The sequence below is a fragment of the Lactuca saligna genome, chromosome 4 (assembly GCF_052625555.1).
Source record: "Lactuca saligna cultivar CGN05327 chromosome 4, ASM5262555v1, whole genome shotgun sequence".
Taxonomy (NCBI): domain Eukaryota; kingdom Viridiplantae; phylum Streptophyta; class Magnoliopsida; order Asterales; family Asteraceae; genus Lactuca; species Lactuca saligna.
In genome coordinates this window covers 307361303-307376147 of record NC_136420.1, presented here as the reverse complement: position 1 = coordinate 307376147, position 14845 = coordinate 307361303, and the positions used below count along the sequence as shown (strand labels likewise).

Sequence of the window (14845 nt, the reverse complement as noted above, 5' to 3'; positions counted from 1 at the left end):
TTTCCTCTGCTATAAATTTGGCGTATGCTTTCCCACATTATTCTACACGTTTTGAAGATTTGCATCCACCTTTCTAGAATATTTAAGTTTTGATTCGTTACTTGTTGGTTCATTTTCATATTTCGCAAAGTCCGAGTTCTTATTTAGAAGAGGTTCATATTCAAGATGCACATTTTATCCGTACTTATGGAGTTCGATCACGCTACTATCCCAGGGGAGTTTGTTCTTTTTTCTCGCTTTTATTGCTTTTATTTATTTTATCCATACAATGAGGGCATTGTATGTAATAAGTGTGGGGTAGGGGTCGAAAAAGTAAATCTTGCTAGAAGTTCAAGGAAATTTGAAAATTGTTAGAAATAGATTTGAAACAATAATCTAAATAAAAATTCTAGTAAAAATGATAATCTAAACTTAAGTTGCTAGCGTTGTGTGGGATGATTCGATGAGAGCTCAAATGTTTAGTTTAGCCAAAAACACAACCTCGCTTAGTTTGAGAAAGCAATATGTTTAGCATCGTGTACCAGAAATCTATTCGGGAATGCCTTTATCTTAACCAATAAGGGTTGAAGTTAAGCACCCCTGCTTAAGCATGTAAGTGTTTGAGTGAAAAAAAAGTGAGTACATGTAAAAAAAGAGAGAAAAATTACCAAAAAGTGAAAAAGTTGAAGAATTTTTGGAGCTATAAAAGTATGAAGATCAAAGATCCAAATTCTGAAAAATCACAAGTTGAAGATACCAAAAATCACACATAAAAGTGGTGAATTCGAAGAAATTAAATATCAAAGAAGAATTCAAGAGCTCCAATATGGTATCTAAAAGTTGTAATTCTCTAGATTATGTATCCTTGGAGAGCTTTGCAAAAATACCTTGAGGTTAAGGAGGTTTTCTGAGGATCAATTCGGAGGAACGCATAAAATGAGCATTGTTCAAAAGAAGTGGGCGAGTGTTTATGAGTATTGTGACTATTTAGAATATGGGGGTTCTTTAGGAAAAATTTTAGACACAAATGCATGCGTTGAGGTTTTGCCATAATGGCTGAGCTGGAATTGGATTGTTTTATGTGATGCTAGTGATGAAGGTTTAGGTTTAAATGAAGTAAATTTACTTGAGGGCAAGCAAAGCATAAGTGTGGGGTATTTTGATATTGTCATATTTATACATATTTTAGGCAATATTTATTTACATTTCTATTAATATTTTGGTTATTTGCATAGAATTATGGAACTTATAGGGTTAAATTGTTATTTGCAGCCAAAATGAAGCAATTTTGAAGAAAGGGACCAAAATGGACAAAGCATGGAACTATGAAGGCTTGAAAGAAGAAAGATAAAAAAAAAATCAGCAATATATGTACTCACGACGTGAGCAATTATAGATTCACGTTGTGAGTGGAGTGATCCAAAAGATATGCATTCGGGTGAAAGAATCCTTGTCGAACACGTTTATCCCATATTCACGTCGTGAGACTTATTGGTTCACGACGTGAACTCGGCGAAATCAGAAAACTATAAATATTCTTGGCCATTACGATTTGGTAGACTTTTGGCTGGTTGGAAGGTTGTCAGAAGACGATTTTTAGCATGAAAGAAGTTCTGGAAAGAGGGTTTCAAAGCCAAAGGAGTAAAATTTCTTAATAAGTTTATTCGTTTAGTACTTATGAACATGTTTATTAATTTGACTTGTGTTTACTTGATTGTTTCTATGAGTAGCTGAATCTAGTTACTCTTGTTTAGCTAGATGAAGCTTCTGACATATGGTTTAGCTTAATTATTATTGGATTTGATTAGTTGGTAAATTTCTTGTGTTTGATTTGTTATTACCTAGCATGTTCATATTTGTTTTTTTAGTCGCTTGAATTCATGTTCTGTGTAGTTAGTGATCATTAAACTGCATGAACTTGTTAACCTAGCGATATAGTAAACATTAAATTGCTAGAGCTACGATCGACTAAAATCTTATAAAGTAATTGAAGTAAATAAATTTAACTGTGCTAGAGAACATAAATTATGACCATAATTGTGTTTGCCTAATCTTACATAGCAAATTCATAATCTACAACGTATTCTGTGTTTAACTGTGTGTGACCATATATAGTTTTACATGAATTAGTTAATATTGGTAGATTTTAATTACTAATACAATAATAACCAACTTGACAATCCATAATTGTTAGCTGACCATAACGAAGAAGTGGATTCGAACTAAACAGGAGTGTTTTTAGTAATTGATTGAAATTAAATTAAGTTCGTCTGATCTTGCAATATCAGATAAAAACCCTTCTTTTGTTAGTAATAAGGTTAATTTAGGGGTAAATAGATTAATTAGTTAGAACTGTTCCCTGTTATCGACACCCGACTTACTCGGCTACTCTGTAAATTTAACTAGGTGCACTTCCTAAGTCCAATTTAATTAGTAAGGAAGTTATGTTATAAATATTAAAATTAGGTCTAGCTTATTGCACGCATCAATTTGCTTCACCGTTTTTTCGCCCAATCAGCTTTGGATTTCTGTTACCATCCTGCCTCGAATTGATCATCTTAACGTTTTCGGTACCTTCAATTACCCTTCTCTTCTTTGTCTTCTCTCCACCACTTCTTACTTATTTTTCACCATCTCGTTTTCTACTTTATCCAGGTATGTTTTCCATTCTTTCATTCTGACCTCAACCATCTCCTGTCACTTCCGGTGCCCCTGCTATCTGCCGACTTCCACCTTTTTTCTTCGATTTCAGCTACCACAATATCCGGTGACACCTCCTCTACCAGTGCCTCTGCCGCTGTGTTAGTAATTGCATATATATATATATATATATATATATATATATATATATATATATATATATATATATATATATATATATATATATATATATGGTTTTCGGATTCCTTTCTGTTCATTTAATGATTGATTTTTGTTATTTAACGTTTTCATTTGGTAGCAGAGAGCACGAATGGTTACAGTCTTTGGAATGCTGGACATTTATGGATCCACGTTCCGACAATCTCATCACGAACCACCTTCTCCCACCGTATGTTCAGATAACTCTGATTTACATTTTAATCATTCTTCTCTTCGTGAATTGAAGTTCCAATGTGTGTTTTCTTTGTTACAGGTGGTAATTGCATCATGTTCGACTAATGATTTTCCGAAACCTAGCGAGGTTAATCCACATAATTTTACGGAAAATCTTTCCAAAGAAGATCCGACCACTTCTTCTTCTAAGGTAATCGTAATCTTCATAATATGTCATCGTTCTTTAAACCAACCATAATATACTTAACAGAACCCAATTAACTAAGCCCTAATGCAAGTGAAGCTCTTAGAAGCATGATTTCTCAGGTCTGGAATCCAGCTTGAGGCCAACCTTGGTGAGCAAATTCTGTTATTTAGCTGTGGGGATTTAGGAGAGTTGATTTTGAATCAGATCAATCGAATCAATGAGTTACAATTGAAAACCATCTGAGAAGACAAAGTTGTAATAGAGAAAATTGTGACTTTACAGGAATCAGCGGCCGATATGGAAAATGGTGTTTGTATGTGTAGGTTGAATACGATTTTTCCTGATTGGTGTGGTTGTTTGCCTTTTCTGGTACACTGTCTCTTCTTCTTTTTTTATTGTGGCTCTTCTCTTTCGATTTTTTTTTCTTTAGAATCAATTTCTTCAATATGATTCTTTTGTTGTATTGTTGTATTTGTATTTTATAAAGTAATGATCATTTACTAGAATCTTTATAGTTCCCCTGTTTTCTCTTTTATATAAATCTAGATGCTTTGATTAAAATTTGATTGAGATCCCTATTGATTTGGAAACACCTAATCATCATCAGTATCATGTATGTAATATGCATTCATTCTCTGTGTTTTGTGTTTTTAACAGTAAGTCTATTTAGATTTTAGACATCTCATTTGTGCTTTGTTTTATAGATTGTTCTTTCGGTAAAACAAATGTCAACAATAAAGTACCGAAGAATGATTGCTGAGAAAAAGGGTAGCTTCGGAAGAAATTATCAGAGGTACCAAAAGGTAATTTTTTCATGAGGATGATTGTTGTGATGCTTCAAAAAATATTAAACAACACAGCATATTTCTTATCAATTTAATTTCATTAAAGTTGTTTGACTATTCTAATATCTTAAGTAATGGTGCACAGTTTTCCTGATCTTGGAGAAATGTTAATTTCAATTGACTCTGGAGTTGCTTTGGATGCATTTAAATGTACTTTGGATGCACCTAAATCTGTAAGAAGTTGACGTTTCCTTTAATTGGGAGAAAAACAAACATATTGCATATTTGCATATGCATGATGCATCAAATCAAATTAATCATTTAATTATTACTCGGTTAGACAGAATGTTTTAATGCTCAAAGAAGCTCTAAAATTAAGATGAATTTTGAAGTTAATCATGAGTATTGACTGGGATATTACATTGGATAGTTTACAAAATATTGTCTGGATTAGGTGCTGAGTGAATTGTATTTTTCCTCTCTGAGTATCTAACTAATTCATCACAATTAAGATGACTATTTTTACCCTTTAGCTTATATTTTACAAGCTTTTATTAGGTGGGTGGGTTATTACAACCGAAAAGGAAGGGTGGGATTACTTGGGCCAAGTGAATACAATAAGACGATAAGTCTCAAATTAATACCAAATATTTATAAAAATGCATATGAAGGGTGATATAGTCATTTTAAATTGAAAAAGGACCAAAATCGTACTTCACTTTTTGCTACTTGTTGCAACTTTATATTATACTAAAACCGAAGGTTTTCTTTTGTGCATTTGGGGAATTATAGTTGTGTGTGTGTGTGTGTTTGCATATACTTGGTCATGTAATTTTCTAGGTTTCGCTTCCCCTAAAGATGATTTTCTTTATTTTATTGTTTATTTAAATTGATATGACATTGTTGGGGTTGCAGCAACCTATGTAGATGTGTAGTTTCGATCTTTTCATGTTAGTGGATTATGCTACCTTATTATGTCTTTGCATAAATCTTATTTATATGAGATAATAACAAAAGCTTGTTTTCATTGGAATACTTTCTAAAATATCACCTTCTAGAACAACATACAAGTAATAGTTGTTTTTTTTTGTGTGTCTAATTAGGAAATCTATTGTTCTCTACTTTGAAATGTTGTGATTTGGTATCAATTTGATCACTAATGGAATTACTTTTGCAGTAGTGTAATACAAGTTTCAATGGGGCTTTGGGTACAAAACAACCATGCTTTTTACTCCTACTGATGTTATCTATACTCCAAAATTAGGAACTCCAAGTAATTTATGAATCATTCACTAAACTCATACCTTTTCCAATCCGAGGTTTGAAATATTGTTGCCTCAGGTTGCCTGGGTGGTGAGCTATTTATATGGGATTACAAATATATTTTCTATTAACGGGTTAGTGATGCTACATTTATTTTATATTCTTTTTGCTTGCTTATTGTAATTGCATTTGTGTGAAACTGTAGAGTTTATCTAATGTACCATAAGACTTGGGTCTTAAATTTGGGATAAAGCATTATAAAATCAATGTTTTCAATTCCCGAGTAATTCAAATGATTTTTCGAAAATTCAGTTCTTACTAAAAAAAATAAAATGGTTATTAATAGTGGTCAAAACTATCAAATTTGTTGGAAAATTATTAGCTTCATATCTTTCCCTCCTTTGTATGTGTTTAATGAGTTAGACCAAAAAAAATTCACACATTTGGACACGCAACGCGGGGTAACACACCTAGTTCAGGATTATGTAAGAAAACAAAAAATAAAGCCTAACGAGGTTGGAAACAACGGAATTGAATAAACCCATTCAAACAAAATTAAGTTTGATTTATATGGTTTGAGTTATTTGCTTTTCTGATTTAGTTTAGCTAACCAAATAATGATGAGTTTCTAAAAATTTAGGGATCTGGAATCCCTCCTTTCCATAGAAGTTTCTAGTCCTCAAAACGTTCCAAAGATGGAGGCTTTATGGACATGCATGTCTAATGCATGTCTTTAAGTCAAAATGGATAAAAAGGGGAAATATACTCTAAAAACCTTGCATGGCATCCTTGGTTTATCAAAAGCTAGATCTAGCCCACCTAGGGACTATTTTTCCTTGGAGATCCATAAAGTTGCAAACTTTATGAACCCTATGCATGCAATCAATAGGAATGATAGGAAATGAAGAGTAAACTCAAGATCTATCCATATTCTAGGATAAAAATCGAATCTTGAAGACTTACCACAGTCCACAAGATGGTCAAGTTCAAGAATGCGGGCTTGGTTTGTTGGATCTTCTTCTTCTCCTTACTATCTCCTTCCTTTAAAGCTTCACAAGTCATTCTAGCTCACAAAATGAAAGAGAATGGGGATTAGGGTTTAACACAAACATTCTTAGGATTTGGAGGCTGATGGAAGAGCAGCCACAAAGTTCTTAAGAAGATTATATAGGGTGCAAACCCTAAAATTAGGGTTTTATTTTATAGTACCTACTCGTCGAGTTGGCCTTCCAACACGTCGAATAGGGTCTAGATCCTGCGTCCTCAAAATGTTCTCTACTCGACGAGTCGGCGCTCCCAACTCATCGAGTCCCAACATCAAAACCCTAAAACTTAGAAAATTAAATAATAATACCTAGGACAGGTGTTACAAATGGTATTTTCTAATGCTTAATGTATGAAAATCCATGGAAATTTGGAAATTCCATAACATTCATATAGCTGAAGAAAAAAAAAACATCCACGATTTCCATCACATTAAAGCAACGATATCCACCCAAACCAACCAATCTTTCCATCATATCAAAAATAACTATATCTACCCACAACAACCATTATGTAGCCAAATAGAAACATAGGTAAAGGAAGAGCACATGTAGTTATTAGCAAAGTCAGATTCAAGGTAAATAATTATTTTAAACCGATGGTTCTGTTTTTCGGCTTTTTCATTTTCCAAACTCGGTTTCGGGTTTAATTCTATACCCATTTGAAAGTTTAACTTGCTGAGAATTGAAAAGCTTGTGTAGCTTATAGGAGCTATGTTTCATGTTATGGCCGATGATGGACAATTTTGAATTAAAAGAAACAAGTTGAAGGGATATAAGATAGAAACTAAAAAACAAAATAAAATACACCGGTGTTAAGACCACGATTCGAAATAGGGGCATCCAAGTTAAAAGTTCAATAGATTACCACTTGGACAACTCTATAATTATGGTTAATTTTCATAACATCATAATATAATAGATATAAAATATGTATAATGCTATATAAAATCATTTTATATAGCCACGAAAATAAAATAAATGAAATGTTAGAAAGCAGATTTGAACTTACAACATTCCGAATAACACCCTATCGCCATAGCTCCCTGAACCAACTACAACTTTTCTTATTATTTGCCTAAACATATTTATGTTAAGGACCACAACATAAAAGAAACCTTCCTGAAAAAATTTATACTACTGAAAATTATTTTATTTTTATGATTTTTGTCGTGTTTATATGATTAAACATGAGTCTAATACACTAATGGTTATTTTATGTCATTTTTTTTGTGTTTGTCATATTTTTTCTATTTTAATTTAGTCGCTTTCATGTACGTTAAATAATTATAACATCATGTCATCTTCGTGTTTGTGTTACATAAATAAAATATTGTTCATGTTAGTCGGTCAAAAAATACGAAACGATTACCCAATTTGACACCTCTGTCGTATTTTAAGGTTGTGTCTAGTACATCCATGGGCGGATCTACATTGGATCTCGGGGTATCCTCTACCCTAGTTAATATAATATCAATTTCATGTCGAATTTTTTAAAGGCGCCATGTTTTTTTACACTAAACACAAATATGAATTCAAATCCAAATTTCATCCAAATTCTGTCTTATACCCTTTATTTTTGTTGTGTCATGTCCTCGATTGGCACCCTACAATATACCAGCAAATGCAACTTTAGTTGGAATCTATCTCAACCACATGTAACTATTTTTTTAGCAATCATATGATAAAAATAATAAAGATAGTTACGTGATATGTGCATATTTAGTTTGTATTAAGTATAGATTTTTATTCATTTATTAGCTAAATTATTGCATTTCATGGACAAAAAGTACTTAAAAGTGTTTGAATTGTATTTTCAGTCCAAAAATGAAGCTCGGAAGCAAAAGGAAGCACGAGAAGCGGTTATGAGCTCGGGAATTGGATAAAGAAGAAAAACACCAAAAATAGCACCTACTCGGCGAGTAGGGTCGACTACTCGGCGAATCCAAGTGAAGATAATGACTCGGGAACCCAGATGCTTATCGCATACGGAGATTGTGAGACGGACTCGACGAGTCGCCACCTGACTCGACGAGTCGATAAGCAAATATATAGATAACTTCTCAGATCGAGGGAAAAAACTTCTGGGACAATTCTGGAGTAATTAGCTGCGATTCAGAGGCCAGAGAAACCCTAGAAGACGAAGATAGAAGCTACAATTCAATCCCGAAGGAGATTTGAGGCAAATTTCATCATTATACTTAATCTTTTGTTTTCCACTATGGTTAGACAATTAGAATTCGTTTTTATGCTGTTATTTACTTCAATCATGAGCTAAAACTCTTAACTTCTGTTTGGGGAAACAAAATTGAGACTATGGTTTGATTATTGGTAGGATCAATTCAATATTGGTGATTTATTTGTTATTTTAGCTTGCTAAAGAACCTTATGTGTGAATGATAATTAATTTTCTGTTAATATGAAGGTAATTAAATAGAATGAACATCGTTTGATTATCAACCTCATATACCTGGTGACTACTTTGTTATATGTCTAGGATTAATGAACATGAAACTAGAGTTAATAAGAAAATTAAGTAAATTCATGTGCAAGCTTGTGTGATGACCATCAACAAGAAGTTAATTAATAACCAAATTAATTAACTATTGTTAGTCTAAAGTAATCCGAATAATTAATCTAGTGAACCAAATTGAATTAGACAACTGATCACTGTTTAAGTTAGTTTATTCACTAAGGATTAGTGTAGTGAACGCGAACCTAATCACTTAAATCGGTAACCAACAAAAGAATTAATCCATTGCACTATTACCTTGAAATCAACCATAGGATCAATTGAGTTGAACTAAACAGAAGTTCCTTCGTATTATTGAATCTAGTTAATTCTTTGTTTTTCTAGTTTTTAGATTAAGTAATAGTTAGTAAGTTTCTAGTCTTGTAAAACTAAAGAAAACCCTCTACTTATTAATTAATTTAGATAGAATTAGTTTTTATTTTTAATTTACCGTTCCCTGTGTTCGATGCCCTATTTGCTTGAACTATTCCACAATTGATAGGTACACTGCCTTTGTGTGTTTATTTTACAACTAAAAGTAGGATTAAAACTAAGTGAGTTTAAGCACATCAAGTTTTTGGCGCCGTTGTCAGGGAACGGTTCTAAAATTAGCATTAAATTCTAATTCAATCGATCCTTTGTGTGAGATTTATCTTACACAAAGTTAATTACTGTTTAATTTAGTAGGTAGTATAAAAATAAAAAAATAAAAAAAAAAAAATAAAAAAAAAAAAAAAAAACCTGATTTACCTTGGACTCACCGAGTGCATTCGCGGAGACTCGGCGAGTACAACGCTGAATCAGCTTTAATTTTATTTTATTTTTTGTTCTTTTTACGCGTTTTCTGTTTTGTTTGCAGTTGTTTCATGACCCGAGGATCTGATACACCTCTGGTCCCCCCTCTTGAAGATCCGGAAACCGCACTAAGAAGGAGCAAAGGCAAAACCGTTGGAGAATCCGCTTCTTTAAAGAACTCACCACTCAAAAACCTCAAGTCTGTTTTCAGCAAGAAAAGGAGCAACAAATCAGGAGCATCCAGTGCCTCTTTGACAATCAAAGATCCAATTCAAAAAGATACCGAGTACGAGACCGAGGAAGAGGACGAACCCACATACGAGCACGGATCCGAGTTTGAAGACGATTTAGCTACCGCTATGGCTAATATCGATGAAATCCCCATGGGGGAATGGAAGAAGAGGATACGTGATGACACCGGCCCGGGACTTGTGCAACCCGCAATTCCCGCAACCGTTACTTTCGAGCTAAAAGGCAATATTCTCGCTCAACTCAAGGAGATCCCTTTTTATGGGAAAGACCACGAAGACGCCTACAAGCACTTGGATGAAGTAAATGATGTGGCTGACTACTTCAATGTACCAAATGTGCCTCGCGAGACCCAGCTACTTCGCATGCTCCCAGTCACGTTTAAAGGTGCTGTGAAGGATTGGCTCAAGTCACTTCCTCCCGGATCGATCACCACATGGGCCAAGATGAAAGACGAATTCATAGACCACTTTTGCCCGCCTTCCAAGATAGCTAAGTTGAAGAAATCCATCGCCAACTTCGAGCAACAACCCGGTAAATCTCTTTATGAAGCTTGGGAAAGATACAAAGGTTTGCTTAGAAATTTCCCACATCATGACCTTAATAGACAACAAGAGGTCTCCATTTTTTATGATGGAGTCAATGTCACCACAAGGCAATTGCTCGATTCACAAGGCCAGCTCACCAGAAAGCCGCCTCCGGAAATCAAGGAGTTAATTGAGGAATTCTCTAAGCATTCTAGAGAATACCACAATTCGAGAAATGAAGTAAGTCGGGGAGCAGTGAACTCGGTGAATGATAGCATGGCGGCGGTAATAGCTAAGCTCGATAGTCTAGATAGAAGGATGACAAAAATGGATCAAAAAATCCATGCTATTCGAGTTGGATGTGAGAATTGTAGAGGGCCCCACCTCACCAAGGATTGTGATCTAGACGAAAATGGAAATAAGAAGGCTCAAGTGTTTTACTCTAGTGGCGATAGATACGACGAAGATTGGAGGAAACTGAAGAAGGAATGGCTCCCATACAAAGAATATAAAAAGGCTAAGGAGGAGAAATACAAGCAGAAGGAGAGGGGATTCTATCAAAAGGAAGAGCCGGTGATGGAAAAGAAAGCCAATTTAGAAGAAATGCTCACTAGATTCATAACCGCGTTCGAAAAAAAGACACAATGATCATGATGTAGCAATGCAAGAGACCCAAAATATGTTAAGAAATCAGCAGGCATCCATTCTCAACATTGAGAAACATCTAGGACAGCTTGCACATCAAGTGAATGAAAGAAGACCGGGCCAACTTCCAAGTAACACCGAGAATAATCCAAGAATGGAAAATGTGAGTATGGTAACTTCCAGCTGTGAAAAAAATTTCACACATGCATAGAGGGTCTCTAATAGCAAGACAGAGAAGAGAGAAGAGTCGGTTCCAGCTAAACCCGACCCGACTCGCCGAGTCCATGCATACAAGACAAAACTGCCATCCACTTGAAGTCATACAATCCCCTTCTGCCATTCCCAATCAAAGCCATGCCTATGGAAAAAGTGGAAGCTTATAAAGCCTTTATGATGCATGTTAAAGACCTTTAAGTCAATGTGCCATTTGTAGAGACGATGCTTACAACACCCAAGTACTTCAACTTACTAAAAGGTCTCTTTGCTGCTAGGAAAGACTTGGCTGAAGTCGCAGAAATAATGTTGAGTGAGTTACCCGAAAATAAGGGCGATCCAGGAAGAATCATAATTCCGTGTCAATTTGGAAACACATTTATCACTCAAGCGTTGACCGATTCCGGTGTATGCATCAACCTGATGTCTCTTTCTTTCTTCAAGAAACTGAACTTACCAGAGCCAAGACCGGTAAACATGAAGATCCATTTGGCTGACAAGACGACAATTCATCCAAGAGGAGTTTGCGAGGATCTTCTCATTAAAGTTGACAAGTTCATCTTTCCAGTAGACTTTGTGGTGCTAGATATGGAAGAAGACCCCGAAGTTCCAATTATTCTGGGGAGGCCATTTTTAAACACCGCGTGTGCTTTAATTGATGTATGTGAGTCTACACTTACATTAAGGGTAGGAGACGAGTCAGCGGTATTCAAAGCTATACCAAAAGTCAAGCAAGAAGTGAAAGGGAGAGAAGAGATCTCATTTATCGATTTAGATGATGAGATACTACAAAAAGAACTTGAACTTTTGCAAAATGAATACCCAAACAAGTTTCTGCTACATTCTGGAGAGGATGGAGATGTTAAAAAGGACTTGGAGGAGTTAGAAAAGCTAATGGAAGGAGCCGATTCAGAAAACACTCAAGAAAAGATGGAATACGACCAGACTCGCCGAGTCACTCTATTGGACTCGACGAGTCCAGTCGGATTTGATAACAACTCGAACAACTTCAATCTTCTTGTTGCTAATTCTCTGCATCTTCGGGGCATGGATATTTTTCATGATTCTTTAGAAGAACAAACAACAGAAGGTGAGACGGATACGAAAGTCCAACACGCCCATATAGCAATTCTTGATGCCATTCCGCTTGTAGATGGGTTAAACGTAGAAAAAGAAGAGAAAGCAATGGATAGGAGACTGGAGGCTGATCAACCATTCAATACCAAACCTAGAGCACGAACTTTCGCAGAATATGAAGTACTTAAGTTTACTGAAAAGGAGGTGAAAGAGATGGAGAAAAAGAATGGGGTGAAGAAGAAAAAGAGGAGAAAAGAAGCCCAAGCAGCCGAGGATGATGTTGTAATAAAGAAGAGAGAGGAATTAAAACGGGCTTATAAAAATAAGGTTCACGCTTACAAGACAAAGTACAAACCACAAAAGATAAGGTGTCAATTCCCGATGCTAGAAGATGACGAGACGTAGACGGGAAGGAGTCCAGCTAACGACTCCTTAAAAAGAAGCGCTTGGCGGGAGGCAACCCGTTATTTAGAGTTTGCTTTCTTTTACCTTTAGTTTTGTTTGCATTTTTTTTCGTTTTTAGAATTTTAATCTTCCAATTCATCGGATATGTCTGCTTGAGAGTGCGTATGGACTAAGTGTGGGGTGAAAAAAAAATTCTTTTCTAAAGAAATTACAATAAGTGTTAAAAATTTTGGATTTTGTTGCAAGAGACTCGCCGAGTCTAACCGTGACTCGACGAGTCCGTATAGATTTCAGAAAAAAAAAAAATGCATCGCGACCAGACTCGCCGAGTCTGACCCCGACTCGACGAGTCGGTATTATTCACAGAAAAAAATCATAATAAGACTTACTTTTACAACTGGTTTAACCCTAAAAGAATCGTTTTTTTTAAACAACACCACCCACTCGCCGTGTACCTCTTTCTCCATTCTCTCTCAAGCTTTCATCTTTCTTTTCATTGTTCTTCAACATTTTTCAAGTTTCATCAAAGAAAGGTAACTAATTTCTTCTTCTTTTTTGTTAAAAGTATGATTTTAAGAGCATCTATGATGGACATTGCATAGAAAAACCCGATTTTGAAAAATAGTGAATTCTAGGGTTTTTATTCTTCATGGATTATGATGTTTTGCCTGCTTATTCTTGCCTAATACCTTATATACATGTGCCTAGACAAAACCCTTGAAGTGATTTGCAGATTTCATGGTCCAATTTCAGTCAACCCGCCGACTGACTCATGCAGTTCATGAGACTCGCCGAGTCATACATGGACTCAACGAGTCGAGTCGGGGAAACGTGTAGATGACTGTTTTTAAGTATAATCTATGTTTCTGGGTTTTTGTATCTTTGTTTTGCAGAAGTATGTTTAACAGGAGGCAGAGTTCTAGTGCAAACCAAGAGGACTTTCCTTGGTTGAACTTCCCACGAATCGAGTCCGCTTCAACGATGCGGAAGTGGAAGAAGAAGTTGGCTGACATAAGAAAAAAAGAAGTGTATGTGCCTAACAGGATAGATTGGGATTGGTTACAAAGTGTTCGCTATGAAGAGGAGTTAGCTCCTTATCTTTTGAAGGAGTTTACCCATGAAGGCGAAACGATGATTTGTGACGGGTGGAGTTGGGTCTTTCGAATTCAAGAGCCGGTGTATTTGGAACTATGCTTAGAGTTCTTCTCCACGGTGTCTTTCACGAGGGGGAATGGATTGTTATCACCTAGCAAGTTTTAGTTTTTTCCTTGGGGGTGAATTTCATCACTGTTCTGTGCTCGACCTTTCTTGTCAATTGGGGATTTATGACCAATCCTTGGTCTCAACAGCTATCTTTCGGGCCTTTTTGGAGCAAACCCACAAGGTGTTTCCCGACGGAGTAACTAGCACGGGTTGGTGGAACACAATTGGCAACAAAGTTTATATTCCGAAGTCGGCACAAGAAGGGAGCATTAGATCGCCTACCCACCGCCTTATACATCGTCTCATTTCATCCACTATTAATCAAAGAAATGATGATGACAAGGTTTCTAACCTTGGAATCTTCTATCTATGGAGAATTATTACACCCGGCATTTTTTGCAACATTCCTTGGTGTTTGGCTTCATATCTATCGGAGGGTGCGGTGAAGGATCGCAAAACTTCTCGTATTAATGGTGGTATGTTTGTCACCCGGCTAGCCAACTCATTTGGGTTGATGACCCGTGGTGCATGGAACTTTATGACGATGATTCCTACACCTCCATTCAATCCAATTCTTTTCCGGCGGGCCAGGATTATTGAAGACTATGGTGGTGGTCATTATGCTATCCCGCATGATGATCCTATTGTTGGTCCCGTAGCACTGGGAAGGAGGGTTCGATCGAGACGGGAACGGGATATGGAGAAAGAGTCGCCGGTGATTTCGATTGAAAATGAAGAAGTACAAATTGATTGGTACAATGTGGAGATGAGGCGGCTACAGGATCAAATGGCGCGTGGGATCAACTTCAGCAATCAATCCCACATCCAATTATTCGACCACTTCAACATCCCACATATTGATGGTGGCAATTATCCATATATTCCGTCGTGGGATGACGTGATTAGTG

General features: G+C 35.9%; 1 non-coding gene across 1 annotated transcript; it reads right to left on the bottom strand.

Moving 5' to 3' along the window:
* Nucleotides 1–10361: 10361 nt before the first annotated feature.
* Nucleotides 10362–10468, bottom strand: LOC145044662 (small nucleolar RNA R71). Its single transcript, XR_013681608.1, has one exon. It is a non-coding gene; the product is annotated as a small nucleolar RNA R71 (small nucleolar RNA).
* Nucleotides 10469–14845: the final 4377 nt, after the last annotated feature.